This window comes from Phyllostomus hastatus, unplaced genomic scaffold (assembly GCF_019186645.2).
Source record: "Phyllostomus hastatus isolate PE091 unplaced genomic scaffold, TTU_PhHast_1.1 phas_contig_137, whole genome shotgun sequence".
Classification (NCBI taxonomy): Eukaryota; Metazoa; Chordata; class Mammalia; order Chiroptera; family Phyllostomidae; genus Phyllostomus; species Phyllostomus hastatus.
This window is the reverse complement of record NW_025333583.1, coordinates 11,018,107-11,032,026: the sequence shown is the minus strand read 5'-3', so window position 1 is coordinate 11,032,026 and position 13,920 is coordinate 11,018,107. Positions and strand designations below refer to the sequence as shown.

At 39.5% G+C, this 13,920-nt stretch overlaps 1 pseudogene; it reads left to right on the top strand.

The window, feature by feature from the left end:
* The first annotated feature begins 859 nt into the window (after positions 1-859).
* LOC123827875 lies at positions 860-2,169 on the top strand (annotated as a pseudogene).
* Positions 2,170-13,920: the final 11,751 nt, after the last annotated feature.

Genomic DNA, 13,920 nt, shown 5'->3' with positions numbered 1-13,920 from the left:
TCAGCCACCTTCTCATCATTGTCTTTATAGGATCTTTCTATGGTGCATGCATGTGCAGGGAGAGAGAGTGAGAGGAGAAGGGAGCTTTCTCTTTTCTCTTTATATAAGGACATTAATCCTACAGGATTAGCGCTTCACCCTTATGACTTCATTTAACCTTAATTACTTCCTAAGAGGCCCCATTTCTGCACTGGGACATTGGGGCTTCAACTTATGAATTGGGGGGCACAATTATTCATTCCATAACAGATACCAAATAAAATACTCAGAGAAAACAAAACCAATGAAACATGTCTCCAAGCTAGCATTGGAACATTAGGGTTGTGTGACCTTGAATTCGTATTGAATACGAATAGCAACTAACTGCCTGCAACAAAAGGTTGGACCTAAGTCTGATGCGTTTGTGTGTCCCAAGCTGTCAGTCAGTAAGACAGCATTTGAATCACACTGTTTGATTTACTGTTTAACTGATTACCCCAAGTTCTCACCTGTAAAAAGAAGTAATAAGAAATCTGAGAAAATTATAGAACTGAAAAATATATTGCAGCATTTTTCATTTGAGATGAATTATCTGGTTCAACAAGTATTGACCTAGTAATTTTCTTGTTTGTTTTGACTTCGAACTTAGCGCTGCACTCAAAAGCATTATGCACAGGAACAGAGAATTAAAAACATTGAAGAAATGGAGATGAACCCAGAGCAGGCAGCCAGTCAGCACCTCAGCCTTTGGTCCAAGGTCACACAGTTTGAAGCTCAGTCTTCTCAAGGAGCTCATGGTCTTTTAAGCATCCAAGTCTATCAACACACGAGTTTAAGAAATGAATCCTGGAAGTTGAGTCTCTGAGAACTATTACTAAGAATGGATTTAGACCTCAGAACCTCATTTTTATCTGAACCACCCAGGGATGCTTGTGGGTCAGAAAATATGGACTTTAAACCCAGTCAAAAACCTGCTCTCCAAAAGGCAAGAGGGTCTCTGGGTTCCAGAACACTCAGCTTAGCTCATTTCAAAATAGCAATAACTCATGTGCAAGGCAGGAACTGCAAAGACTCCATAAGTCATTTTAGTTATTTTAGTTTTTATGGCTGCAGCCAGAAAAACACAGCCAGGATGAAATTATTTTCCAAGTGGTCCTGGAAGAGTTTATGATCAATAAGCACTACAGTGATAGCTCTCCGTTGAAGGAGAACTGGGAATCAAGTGGCAGAAACCTGGAGACATTCATGGAAGACAAGAGTGATGATTGCATGAAGCCCTCTGATTTGGTCCATGGCCACATGCAAGGACAGGAAGTCCTCTTTTCGGAGAACATGGCCTTAAGAGAAGTCATTGTTCATCTAACAAAACAGTTGTCAATAGGATCCCCAACAGAGGCAAATGTGGGGATGCCTCCTTGGGCTCCCTGAGTACTTCTCTGCAAAAGGACAAGGAGATGAAGATAAAGAAAATGGTGGCAGCTTTTCTTTGCAAACTACTGGAGTAAATGACAGTATGACAGTCAAGGCCATCAAACACCTTTACTACTCATTACCCAGAGAGAGAACTACCCTGTGTCTAAAGAGGTAGTTCTTTGGAGAATCCACTCAGTTTTAGAAGAGCAAGTCTAAGCACCTCCAGGTCCCAGGAAGGGTCCCTGAAAGGACCCCCTTATCAAGATGTCCTTATGGAGGTGGGGGCAGCGTTTATGTCCAGGCAGGACCAGGTCACCCCAGAGCCTGTTGCTACCTACCAGAGCAATGCAGGAAACTCCACATGTGGGGGACACCAAGAAAGATTCCACGGACCCCAAAAGTCATACCAGTGTGAGAAGTGTCCCAAGATCTTTAGGTATTTCTCTCTGTTAAAAGTCCATCAGAGAACACACAATAATGAGAGGACGTCTTTGTGCTGCGTGTGCCAAAGGCTTCTTCCATGGCTCAGACCGACGCAGGCATCAGAAGATTCATGCAGAAGAGAAGCCTTTCAGGTGCAGCACATGTACCAGGTCCTTCGGCCACAGAACCAGCCTTCTGGTCCAAGAGAGAACTCACATGGGAGAGAAGCCCTATGTGTGTTCCATCTGCCAGGGATGCTACTGCCAGTCACCCACCTACCACTGCCACCTGAGGACACACCAGAGAACTGCCTTTAGACATGTTTCCTCTGCACCAGAAGCTTCCCCGACATAAGGTATGCAAATATGCCTGCGAGTATGCATATTTCCATGGTACTTCTCTATTTAGAATTTGCTTCATAACTTCCCAATTATGTTTTCTATTCATTGTCTCCCCCACTAAAATGTAACTTTAAGGATGGCAGGGAATTTCTGTGTCATTCACCAAAGTGTCTCAGGTGCCTAGAAAGTGGCTGACATATTTTAATGATAAATAAATACCTGTTTAAATAAATAAAAAAATAAATAATAGAACTCAAGCATGTTGTCACCATTAGTATCACAGTAAGTTGCCTCAGCTGATGTATTTAAATATTGCTTTTAATCAGAAACCAACAGCTGAGATTTGTCCTCCAGCACCCAAAAGTAATTGCTCTATATCCACATCAATGTCAAAATGCAGTCCACAGACAAACAACTCATCTAGGAAGCTGTTAGAAATTGGGCCCTACTGCAGACTCGCTCAATCAAAAACTGTGGGGATGGGACTCAGGTATCTGTTTTACTCAGCCCCTCAGGGGATGCTGGTACACAGACCAGCCTGAGGGTCATTGCTCTATATTAACAGGTCGATGGACAAAGGTAAATCCAGGAGGAAGACACTGACATTTCGCTGAGCTTCTACAGTGTCCCAGGTGCCTTATTAGGAGACTCAGTGATGGCATCCAGACATGGGCTAAGCCTATGCCACTCCAATGACCATGTGCGCATCCCATTTCATCAAATTTCCTCCTTAAAGTATGCGTGGAGTATTTCTACTGGGCCAAGTGCCTCACATCTGTTATCTTATTTAACTTTCACAGGGGTTCTGAGAGGTAGGCTGTGTTATTCCCACTTCACGGACCAAGGAAATCAGCCTTACAGAAATTAAGTCATTTTTTCACTGTGGCAGAGCCTGTAAGTGGCATAGATGGGGTTTACACTCAATCCGACGGTCACAAAGCCCATGTTCTCACCTTGCCTTCCCACACCAAGCTGTTTTCCTTCGTTTGTTAAATCTTCTACCTCTGGTTGCCATTGCCTACCTACTGCTCATCCATTTCCTGTATTAGAGGATCTAATCTTTCCCAGCCGTCATCCCTCACTGAACTACAGAACATGGGAAATGACTTCAATGACTATTCTCTCTCTCTCTCCTCCAAGATGGTCCTTAATTGGTGCCAGGCTAGATGCATAGGTGAGAGTGGGAGGAGCCAATTTACTACACATAATGGAAGCCTTGGGCATTAGAGCTGAGTTCTCTCACAGACCCCATGGAAAAAGCCTAGAAGACATATGGATAACCATTCTCATTAACCCATCTGGCAATTCACTTTACTCTCCTCTTTCCAAGTTCCCCTTTCCTTCAGAAAATTTGCCAACAGGAAGCAAAATATAATTGAGAAAACACTGAGCTGGAGGTCAGGAGTTCTAAACCCAACACCTCTGCTAGGTAGATGTGCCTAACTTGATAGTTCACTTCTATTCCCTGGCCTCTGTTTCTTCACAGGAAATGCCTGGATTAATGAATATTGAGGGTTCTGTCCAGCTCTAGCACTCTGTTTACAAGAAGAAATTAAGCATTACTGTCAAATCATCCTTCTTGAGTCCAGTGAGAAAAAACAGAAGGGAAAATACATGTCTCATTATTATTGTGTGTGTGTGTGTGTGTGTGTGTGTGTGTGTATCTTTATACGTAATCACCTGACACCCTTTAAATATTACTGCACATGATTTTCTTCTTGATAGTGATGGGGTTCAAATAAATACTACCCCCAGAATACAGCACTGTGGCATATTTTAAGCTGAAGGATTTTAAGAAAATGACCGAAGCAGCAAGATCACTCTGACCTCCTTCCCTCTTCATCTGTCTTTCTTTCCTGAAACAGGTTCTAAAACCCTCATTTGAGAGGTGACTGCCTTGTACCCAGAGAAAAGGAGCATCCTTATTTCTGGGGGGGAAAAAAAAGGGACATCAAGAAGAATTCCAACAAATAGGCCTGGCTACTAGTGCCCCAGTTTACCATACAACCTCCTACTCCCTAACCTATCATATTGCTCCACAACTGTCTCCTCTTCATCAAACTCATCTTAAAAATACACAAATGTAACAGTTTCTTTGGGTCTTCACCTCCTTAGGAAGGCTCACGTGTCACATAAACACATTGGATAAATTTGTATGCTTTTCTCAGTTAATCTATCCTCGTCAGTTTAATTTTCAAACCTGGCCAGCAAGCCTTAGAGGTTTTTTCCTCTCCTACAATAGCCACAATTACATCTTTGGAAATGTTTTTGAAAATATCTTTGTTCACGAAATATCCTCATTTAGAATTCAAGTGAAAATGAAAGGTGAGTGTATAATTACCCTGGTTCTGAAGAGGTCGCTATGATGTCCTGAATCTGATGTATTTATGATACTTTATTTAAGTTAAATTCCACTTCACCAATTGTACTCTGCAGTATTTTTCTATGTGTATCCCCTATAAACATATTAACTGATAAAAGGCCAGCTAAAAAGTCTCTTCCACTGGAAAAGTTAGTGGCACAATGACTAGGCCTGCAAATGAATTATTTTAGAGGTTATAGTGAAATATTCCTTCACTGTATAGTGAAGGAATTTCAATATAGTGAAATATTTCTATAGTGAAATAGAAAATTCTATTTTGGAAGAGTAGAGTCCATTGCTTTTTTGTCTTGAACAATATACATAAAATAAAGCATTTCATATCACTAAAGCCTTAAATTGGCTATTTTTGGTTGACTTTTAAAAAGTATTTCTCCCCGAAAGAGAACAGTAAGCAATATTCATTTTTACAATCATCCACCTACTATCAGTCCTACATCCATCAAATAAAAAGAAATGTTTATGAAGAGAATCCAAAATATGCTAATTAAGCAAACCTAGGCTAGTGTTGCATATTTTTATAGAAAATTTAATTGGTCAAAATAAAACTTAGAGAATGTTTCAAATCTCTATCAACTGGGTTGTTTGTACTTTCATCAAAAGAGGCTTTAAATGACCAATGGGAGGGGGCAAGGGAGAATCTCTTAATGCTTAACTGCTTACAGCTGCTGTCTTAGCATTCTGCCCGTAAGGATTTACAAACAGTCCATTCTTTGTTTCATGCTGAGGCCCTGCAGTACACAAAACAGAGGATGCAATTCTGCATGGTTACTTTCAGCCTAGGACAAGTGGGACCAAGCTAATAATTTACAGAAAACACAGAATCAGAAAGTAGCACTCCAAAAAATAAGGGGTATCAAGAAGTAAATGAAACGATCTCTTATAACCACCCCCAAGTTAACTAGCTCTAATATCTACATGCCAATAAATAGTTCTGATAAAGCATTTCATCTGTACAGATATAAAAGTATACTCCTTTAGCTAAAGTTGCAAATATAAAAATTTGCCAAAATTATTGAAAGCTCTCCCAAATAAAATCAGCAGTGTTCCTTCTCTTGTTGAGAACTGGGAGCCAACAGCTTTCAGACATGATTAACTACTTTGCGAGTTAGACTATACAGACAAGCATACTAAGCATATGTATGTCATTGGTATACAGAGTGTTCTATTGTGGTTAAGTAAAATTAACAACGATGTTTATCTAGCAAATTGAAAATTGAGCTAAATGATAGGTGTAAATAATTTGACTTTAATTGCAATTTTTTAGATTTTAATACTTTATATATAATTGATTGTATAATTATAGCACCCATTCTTTTATTCATTCATTCGATATTCATTGATTTCTTACCATGTGCTGTGCTAGGCATTGAGAATACAAGTGATGGAACAGATAAGACCCCAACCTTTGCATTCAGGGTAAAGTCATATAATAAATAAACACACAATTAAGTAGTAAAAGTAGTGACTTTTAAACAGGAACTCAAAGGATGAGAAGAGTCAGCCATGTGATGAATTAAGTCAAAAGCCTTCCAGGTAACCAAAGGGGACAGAGGCTGGTGTGACTAGAATTAGGTAAGGCAGGGATGTGCTGTAAAGAGGGTAGTTGGGGCAGGGCCAGAGGGAATTTTTGTTAAGATGTGGGGAAAAGTTTGTGTTTTATTCTCATACAATAGGAAGCCACTGAACAGTTTTCAGTCAAGAGAGTAACACGAGATAATCTCTCATTCACAGTGGTGGTCTGGCAGCTATGGAGAAAATGGATTTGAGGGGTACTTCAATCGAAGAAGAAAGGATACAGATTAAGTGAATATTTCAGTAATCCAGGTGGGAAATGTTGAATAAAAGTATATTTTATAGGTAGGACCATCTATACTTGTTCAAGATGACCCTCAGATTTCTGACTTTAGTAACTGGATAGAAAATGATCACACCATCTCCTAAGGAAGGAACTACTAGGTGCAGGTCAGGTGGGTGGGGGTGGGAGTGGCAGTGGGAATGAGCAAGTATGAAGAATTCCATTTTGGATGAGTTATCCAACTGTAGATGATAGCAGGCAGTTGGCTATTAAATTTAGAAATTATGAGTTCATAGATTAATTCAAAATTATGTGAATAGAAAATATCAGCTGGGATGAAAATATAACAAACAGAAAAGAGGTACCAGAAAGGAGTCCTAATAAATGCCAACATTTTTAAGCTAAGAAAAGGGTAAGGAAGCAGTGAATTAAATCAAGCAGAAGAGACCAGAAAAAAACTAAAATGGTAGGAGTTGTGAAGAAGTAGGATTCAGGAAGGAGAATGTTCAATGAATTAATATTAAACATTCTAGAAATTCTAATGTAGCAGATTCACTCTGTACTGACTAGGCCAAATGAAAATACTAAGTTTTTTCTCTCCACTTATCCATTATTTATAATCGCTATTGGTGTTAATGGCTTCCTTATTTAGCCCTGGCTGGCGTAGCTCAGTGGATAGAGCGGGGGTTGCGAACCAAAGCATCGCAGGTTCAATTCCCAGTCAGGGCACATGCCTGGGTTGCAGGCCACGGCCCCCAGCAACCGCACATTGATGTTTCTCCCTCTCTCTCTTTCTTCCTCCCTTCCCTCTCTAAAAAATAAATAAAATCTTTTTTAAAAAATGGCTTTCCCTATTTAAAGTTTAATAAATTCCTGTGCTGCTATCACTTACTCACATTCAGCCATATTCAGAGATTCTGAAGCTTCTCCGAAATTCAAGTTCTCTTATCTGCTCATGTGCTCCACCCAGCCAATTTGCTCCTTGTTTCAAACATGACCCCAAGTTTCCAGAGCTAGGGGCTCTACTGATAGGGGAACTCAATAGTTAAAGATTTTAGCCTTAGTTGATAAGCTCAAGTGATGAGTGCACGTGGAAAGCTGTTTTTCCAGGAACTGGAATGCATGACTTACAGGGACTTCAGCAGGCCCACAGGCAAGTCAACCTTTGTGCCCCAGGGGGCCTGCAAGCAAAAGGGATGGTATCTGGGTTGCTGATCAACAGATAAAGAAGTACTAGGAAAATTGCCTCCTACAGCAACTCTTATCCTATTAACCTTTTTTCCAAACTCCTTTACTTACCCTTTCTACTCCTTATAAAAAGGTCAGCTCAAGATGAGATGTTAAGGCAGTTTCTGAGAGTACGTAACCCACCATCTTCTCATATTGCCAGCATCTGAAGGAAGTGTCTCTAAAGATTCCATCGCTGACTCTACTTACCGGTTCTGGTAGTGAGTGGCAGCACAAACACTGACTTCTCCAGTTTCACTATGGCAGGGGATTGCTTGGGGACGAGGATGGTGTGGCTGCTTTTGTGGGTTGAAGAGGCTTGGGGAGGTGAGGAGCAGATTCAGGTTGGTGGCACAAAAGGTGAACCAGGGGCACACAATTCAAATGGCCCTTACATTCCAGGTCTCTTAAGACAGAGGAATGAGGGGTAAAAGATGTGAGACAGACAAGAGGCTGGCTCAATTCCCTCCAGCTATTTAAAGTTGGTTTTCTCTTTTGGGGCCAATTTAATCTAAGTATTAGTAAGAGAGCATACTATACAGTGAGCAAAAATCAGGTTAACAGCACCCCCTTTCCCCCCAGACAAACAGCAAATACAAATGTGTTAGGGACTATTTCAGCCTGGAAGTTGTTTTGTCCCCATTGTGAACTGGAGAAGTCTACACAACTCTACTCAGCACAGAGCAGAAAATACAAAGAAGGCATTTTCACAGATTAGAGGAATGGAAAACCCGCAGCCTTTGCAAAGATACGTGAAGCATCACATGGGTGAGGAGGGGTCTATATAGAAAAGAGCTGATACATGTTTATGTCTGAATTTTGAACAATTGGCTTCTGACTGAGAATTCACGTCTGTAACACATCAAAACAGTGATTACTTTTCCATGGATTAGGCTGGGAAATGGAAGAAACTAAGAGATGACTCAGAACTGGAGTGACCTTGGAAGTAGTTGACCTGAGTAGGAGCCAGCACAGTCAAATTGCCTTGACCACACCCTGCCCAGGGTTATATCACTACCCCAGTGAGGAGCGACAGCCAGTGAACTTCAAAAACAGTGGGAAAGGGTTATAAAACGGTAAGCCACTTATTGTTCTAACAGTAAGTTATAAAACAGTGAGGGAACCTAGAGAATGGTGGCAGAGGAAGGAGAAGCCAAAAGGGGCAGTTGATGATGCCAATGACAAACTTCAGAACCGGCTTTGTAATTTTGCTTCTTACAACCAGACTTACACGCTTGTGTGCCTACCGTCTTTGTTCTAGTTCCAAAGAGATACGTAGGTATTTTCAGATTTTGGGGTAACACTCCCCACTTCTTTCCTTCTCCCTCATATATTTTATAATTTATCCCTTAACTCTCCCAAGATCAAGGAGACCTACAGAAATGATGTGATTGAATATTCAACCCAGGGAAAAATATAGCTAGCACTATAGTTAGAAGTTTATCATTAGGCAGCCATGTTAATTATGTAACTTGATACAGTGACCTGGCTGAAGCATCTTCCATCCAAGTTTCTGTGATCACCATTAGGCTGGCAGTGAACAGGGAACCCACGCCCCAGCCGGTGGGGGCATCCTGTTTGAGGGTTTTATGATTGGGCTTTTGGCCGACCTCACCAGATAAGACCCTAGAGGTATTTAGCTACCCATAGGATTCTTTCTCAATGTTGTTCCCAGAAATAAGAATCAAAACCCCATAGGCAAGAGTGAGGAGAACTTGGAATCCAAGGTTAAAAGGTGACAACCTGAGTGAATGACCCAAAGCACCAGTCCTCTCATTATGTCCCTAGTTGCACACAAAGTGAGGGGCTGCAATGTCTACATGGAAACAAGATGCGTGCAGGACTGAAAAAAATGGTTTGTTGGCATAAGATCCTGTAGTAGACAAAAGAAAGCTTTTCTTGAATAAAAAGTGGAGAATGACATCAGCTATTTGGATTATCTTACTATATTGCTTCAAGTTGAGTTTTTTTCCCCCCTGAACTCTTTTCCAAAGCCTTTTGAATTAATTTGTATAATATTAACAAACATTCTAACAATAAGACAGTTTAGTAAAAGCAATTCAAGTGGGCTGTTAGGACACACAAACAAAAAACACGTGGACCTTTTCGTTAGCTACATGATTTTGTTGACATCTCCTTTGGTTTTAGGAGACTGTTAGTAATTGTTAACTAACAGAAGACCGTTCAGTGAAGTCTACACTGAACAAGGGGAAAAATGGGGGAAAATGTCTTATGAAGTAAAGTGGAGCTGATCGTTTAGATTTCAAAGCAGGTTTCCAGGTTAATTGTGTGTCTATACTATTTATGCATTGATCATCAACAAGTTCTATACTTTGTTTTGTGATATGTATGTGTTTGCATGTCTCTCTCCCTCCCCTGAGTTGAATTCCTGTGTTCCTTTTATATTTGCCAAAAGTATAAAAAGGCAAAAGCCCCAAAAGTATGACGTATATTTTTTCTCTAATAGTTAAAAAATGTTTGTAGGTGGAGGATTTGTCTTTATCTTGAATGAATCATATCTTTAGGATTAATTGGTTCAAGGTGAAAATGATTCTCATTTTTGTATGTTGAACCTACTGTTTATTCCACAAGCTCTGAGTTGGTTTCCAGCTTAATCACTGGCTCATTCAGCCTATTTTACACCTACAGGATGTGAGGAAGTGGTGTGTCTTGGGCCATGAGTATCCCTAAGGCATCACCCCACCTAACCCTAGGGCATAGACTGAGTTTTCTCACACACTGGGAAGGGATTGGCCCTTGTATTTCTGACATTCCCTCTAGAAGCTGAAACAGTAAACCACTGTAAGGATGGGTGTAATGTCTTCCTTTTCTACATAGTCTGCTGCTAAATATTCTATCCTCCTGCCTGTAAGTCAGTCTATTTATTCACTCTTTCAATAATGAGTATATTTCTAAACTTTCATATGTAGTGGAAAGAATGTTGGAATAATGTGCACATGTACAATGAAAAGCTTACAGTCCATGAAACAGGTGAAAACCTGAACTAAAGAGAGTCTACAAAGTAGTTGTTATGAGTGTCCATCCTCCAGTTCTCCCACATTCATATGTTTAAGGCCTAACCCCCAGTACCTCAGTGATTATAACAGTGATTGAAATATAACATAATATACTAATTTGGTGGTAATTATAGAACAGGCTGTACTAACAAACTCATAGAAGATTTATGTATTAAAAGTTTTCTTATAGGTATTTTATAGGCATCAGCAGCTGCAGCTCCTGCTTAAACAAGGAATAACCATGACCACAGGAAATTGGGCAAGCATCAGCAACTCATATCAGAAGCAGCAGAAGCGCTGCTGGCATATCCTATTCCCACATATCAGACGTGAAACTGCAGATGGAGCAATGACACTACATGATGATGGACGCTGGAGAGAGCACTGAAACCGCCCAAGAGCAGAGCTGAGCAACTGCATGTCGCCAGAAGTTCCTTAGTTCCCCTCTTCCTATGGTTCCCCTATGTAAATTACCCAAGATGCCTGAGATGTTGAGCTGGGCTTTGAGATGAGAGTACCTCATCTTCCATTTTGCCAGCACCTGAATAACACCACTTTCCTCGACATCAGTGCCTGTCTCTTGACAGTTGGCTTGCAAAGCTGTGGACAGCCAGACCTGCCTTCAGTTAAAATATTACTGTATTTGGAAATAGAGTCTTTAAAGAGGTAATTAAGTTCATATGAGTGGGCACTTATGTAATCTGTCTGGTGTCATTCTAAGAAGGGGAAATTTGAGTGCCCAGAGAGATCTGCTCATGAAGACACAGCTACGTGACAGCCACTTGTAAGCTAATGAGAGAGACCTCAGAGAAAGCCAAATTTACCAACACTTTGATCTTGGACCTCCAGCTTCCAGAATTGTAAGAAGGTTAATTACTGTTCTTTAAGCTGCCCAGATTGTGGGATTTGTTATGGCAGCCCTAGCAAACTAATATAGTGGTGTAGGAGGAAATCTCAATTTTGAGCTGCTAAAAGCTGAGTAGACCTGAAGCACTCAGTATAACCTCAGGGAAACTGTTCAAGTGTCTCACCACTAGCTTCCTCATTTGTAAACTGAGGATAACAATAACTACCTATCAAGCTTATCTTGAGGATCAAATGAATGTATGTAAAGTGTTTGGCAGAAAGTAAGCATTCAAGAAATATTTTAGGGAAGTTGCTGCTTACTGGAGGAAAGATAAGGGGTTTTCAGTAAATTAGACTTGGGTTTGAAGCCAAGCTCCGTCACTTAGCTAGCCAACTTTGGGCACCTTACTTAAAAAGCTCTCATCCATAGATCCTGTACATAAAATATTTGGAACATATTATAATGTACAATATATAATACAATATTATAATATATCGCAATAGTTAGTGTACCTGTCAATACATGTTAATTCTCCTTGGACATTCTCTTGGAGATTCTTGCAGGTCCAATTCTGATGATCAGAGTCACAAAAGACAGTGTGTTTGGCAGTGAGTGATGGAGGGTGGGGAGTCTAGCTGGAAAGATAAGACTGTGATTACATTATTTATATTGTGATCCTTTACCCTTACTTACCACATGATAAGTAAAGAAGGAACCTTTCTAAAGAAGGAATATTCAGAGTAGGGAGTCAAAGAAGGCTTTACTACTAGGTTTTTGCAATGTCCATTAATACCTTATCATAAAAGTGGTCATGTGAAAATCTTGTTACCAAATTCATAATTTCTAGAAGGAAAAATGAATGAAAGTAAGACTGAAATAAGTAAAAAATAAATCTACTTCTGTAAATTACATGTACTCTTTCCAAAAAGTATAAAAATTACCATTAATTTTTCCACTGAGAAGTAATCATCATTAATTCGATACAACTTTCCTGGTATATGCCAATTAATGGTGACATGGTATACATGTATGTATTTCTATTTAAAATTATACAAATATTTTTATGCACAGTATTTGGCAATTACTTTTTTCCCCACCTACTACTAGATCATAACCTATTTCCATGTTACTATATAGTGCACTCAATATTTTAAGTGACTGAATGGTATTTTTATTGTGGAATGTAACAGAATCTTAAGACAAATCACCCCCCACCTTTTTTTTTTTTTTTGGCCATTTATGTCTTACAGATCTTCTTTTTAAACATCAAGATGTCACTTCTTTGGATGCCCATATGAATGAGGACTCAGAAATGCACAGAGTAAGTTAAAATACCCTAAATGTGCAAATGTAAGTTTGTGGGAGTGGGAGAAGACATGTCTACTATGACTCTGGGTATTGTAGGAGAAAACAATGAAAGGGAAATATTGTGAGAAATGTATTTCTACCTTAAATTTATTAGGACAAATCATTCTTTCAGGGCCCAATGAAGCATCGCTTCCCTCCGCAAAGGTCTATATCTCATTTGAAATCGTTGTGTTCTTTTGGCATCGAGTAAAGACTACAGTCCTGAACTGTGGTTCAGTGGAAGTGGGGCAGCATTTTAAGAGCATTCAGCCTTAGCAACTGGAAAGAGAGAGATGACTACATATTTATGATCCTTCATTGATGACTGTAAGAAAAATGATTACAGTTCTAAATAAGCATTTTATTTCTCATTAAAATTATAGATATCTTTTTAAAGATAATTTATATTCTGAGGTATTGTCATGATCTATTCATTAGTGATAAGACATCTTTCCCCCCACCACCCTCTCTCACACACCATTTCTTATGCTCATAAAACAAAAGTATCTTTCATGGAATCAAATACCCAGCTAGGAAAATGTGTCATGCTTACCAGTTCAGCTCAGAAGCATGTAAAAGGTGAAGTCTGTTTAGCTTCTCAGAACTCCCAGATCTGTGAGTCACTATTTTGTGTAAAAAGTATTTATTTAGAGTGAGAATTATTTCTTGACAGGTCATGTTGTTAGACAAAGTCCCCTATTATCAAAGAGATGGCCCTTCTCTCTTTCTTTGCTGGAAGAATGTCTCATGGTGACATTTAATCTAGTCCAGAATAATTTCCATGCTTCTCAGGGACTGACTATACTGTTTGCCAGTGGTGTGACTGTGTTCACACCACTATACATTTTAAAGAAATGAGCTTCTGTTTATTTTCTTGGTTAGTCAATGTTGGTAAATCTTGTCAGTTTGGTTTCATAAAGAGAGGCCCTAAGAAGCAATTTTATTGAGAGAAGTTGCTTAATATAATGATTTGTGAAGAAAAATGTCTAGGTTAAAATATTTTTTAAAAATTAAGTGACTAGATAGTATGCCATTCACCAGGAAAGTGTAAGTACAGACTATCCTAATAACACCTTTGAATCCACTGAGACCACTAAAACCCTCAGTCTGAGAACTTAATAGATTTTCTGACTATAAGAAATATGTTT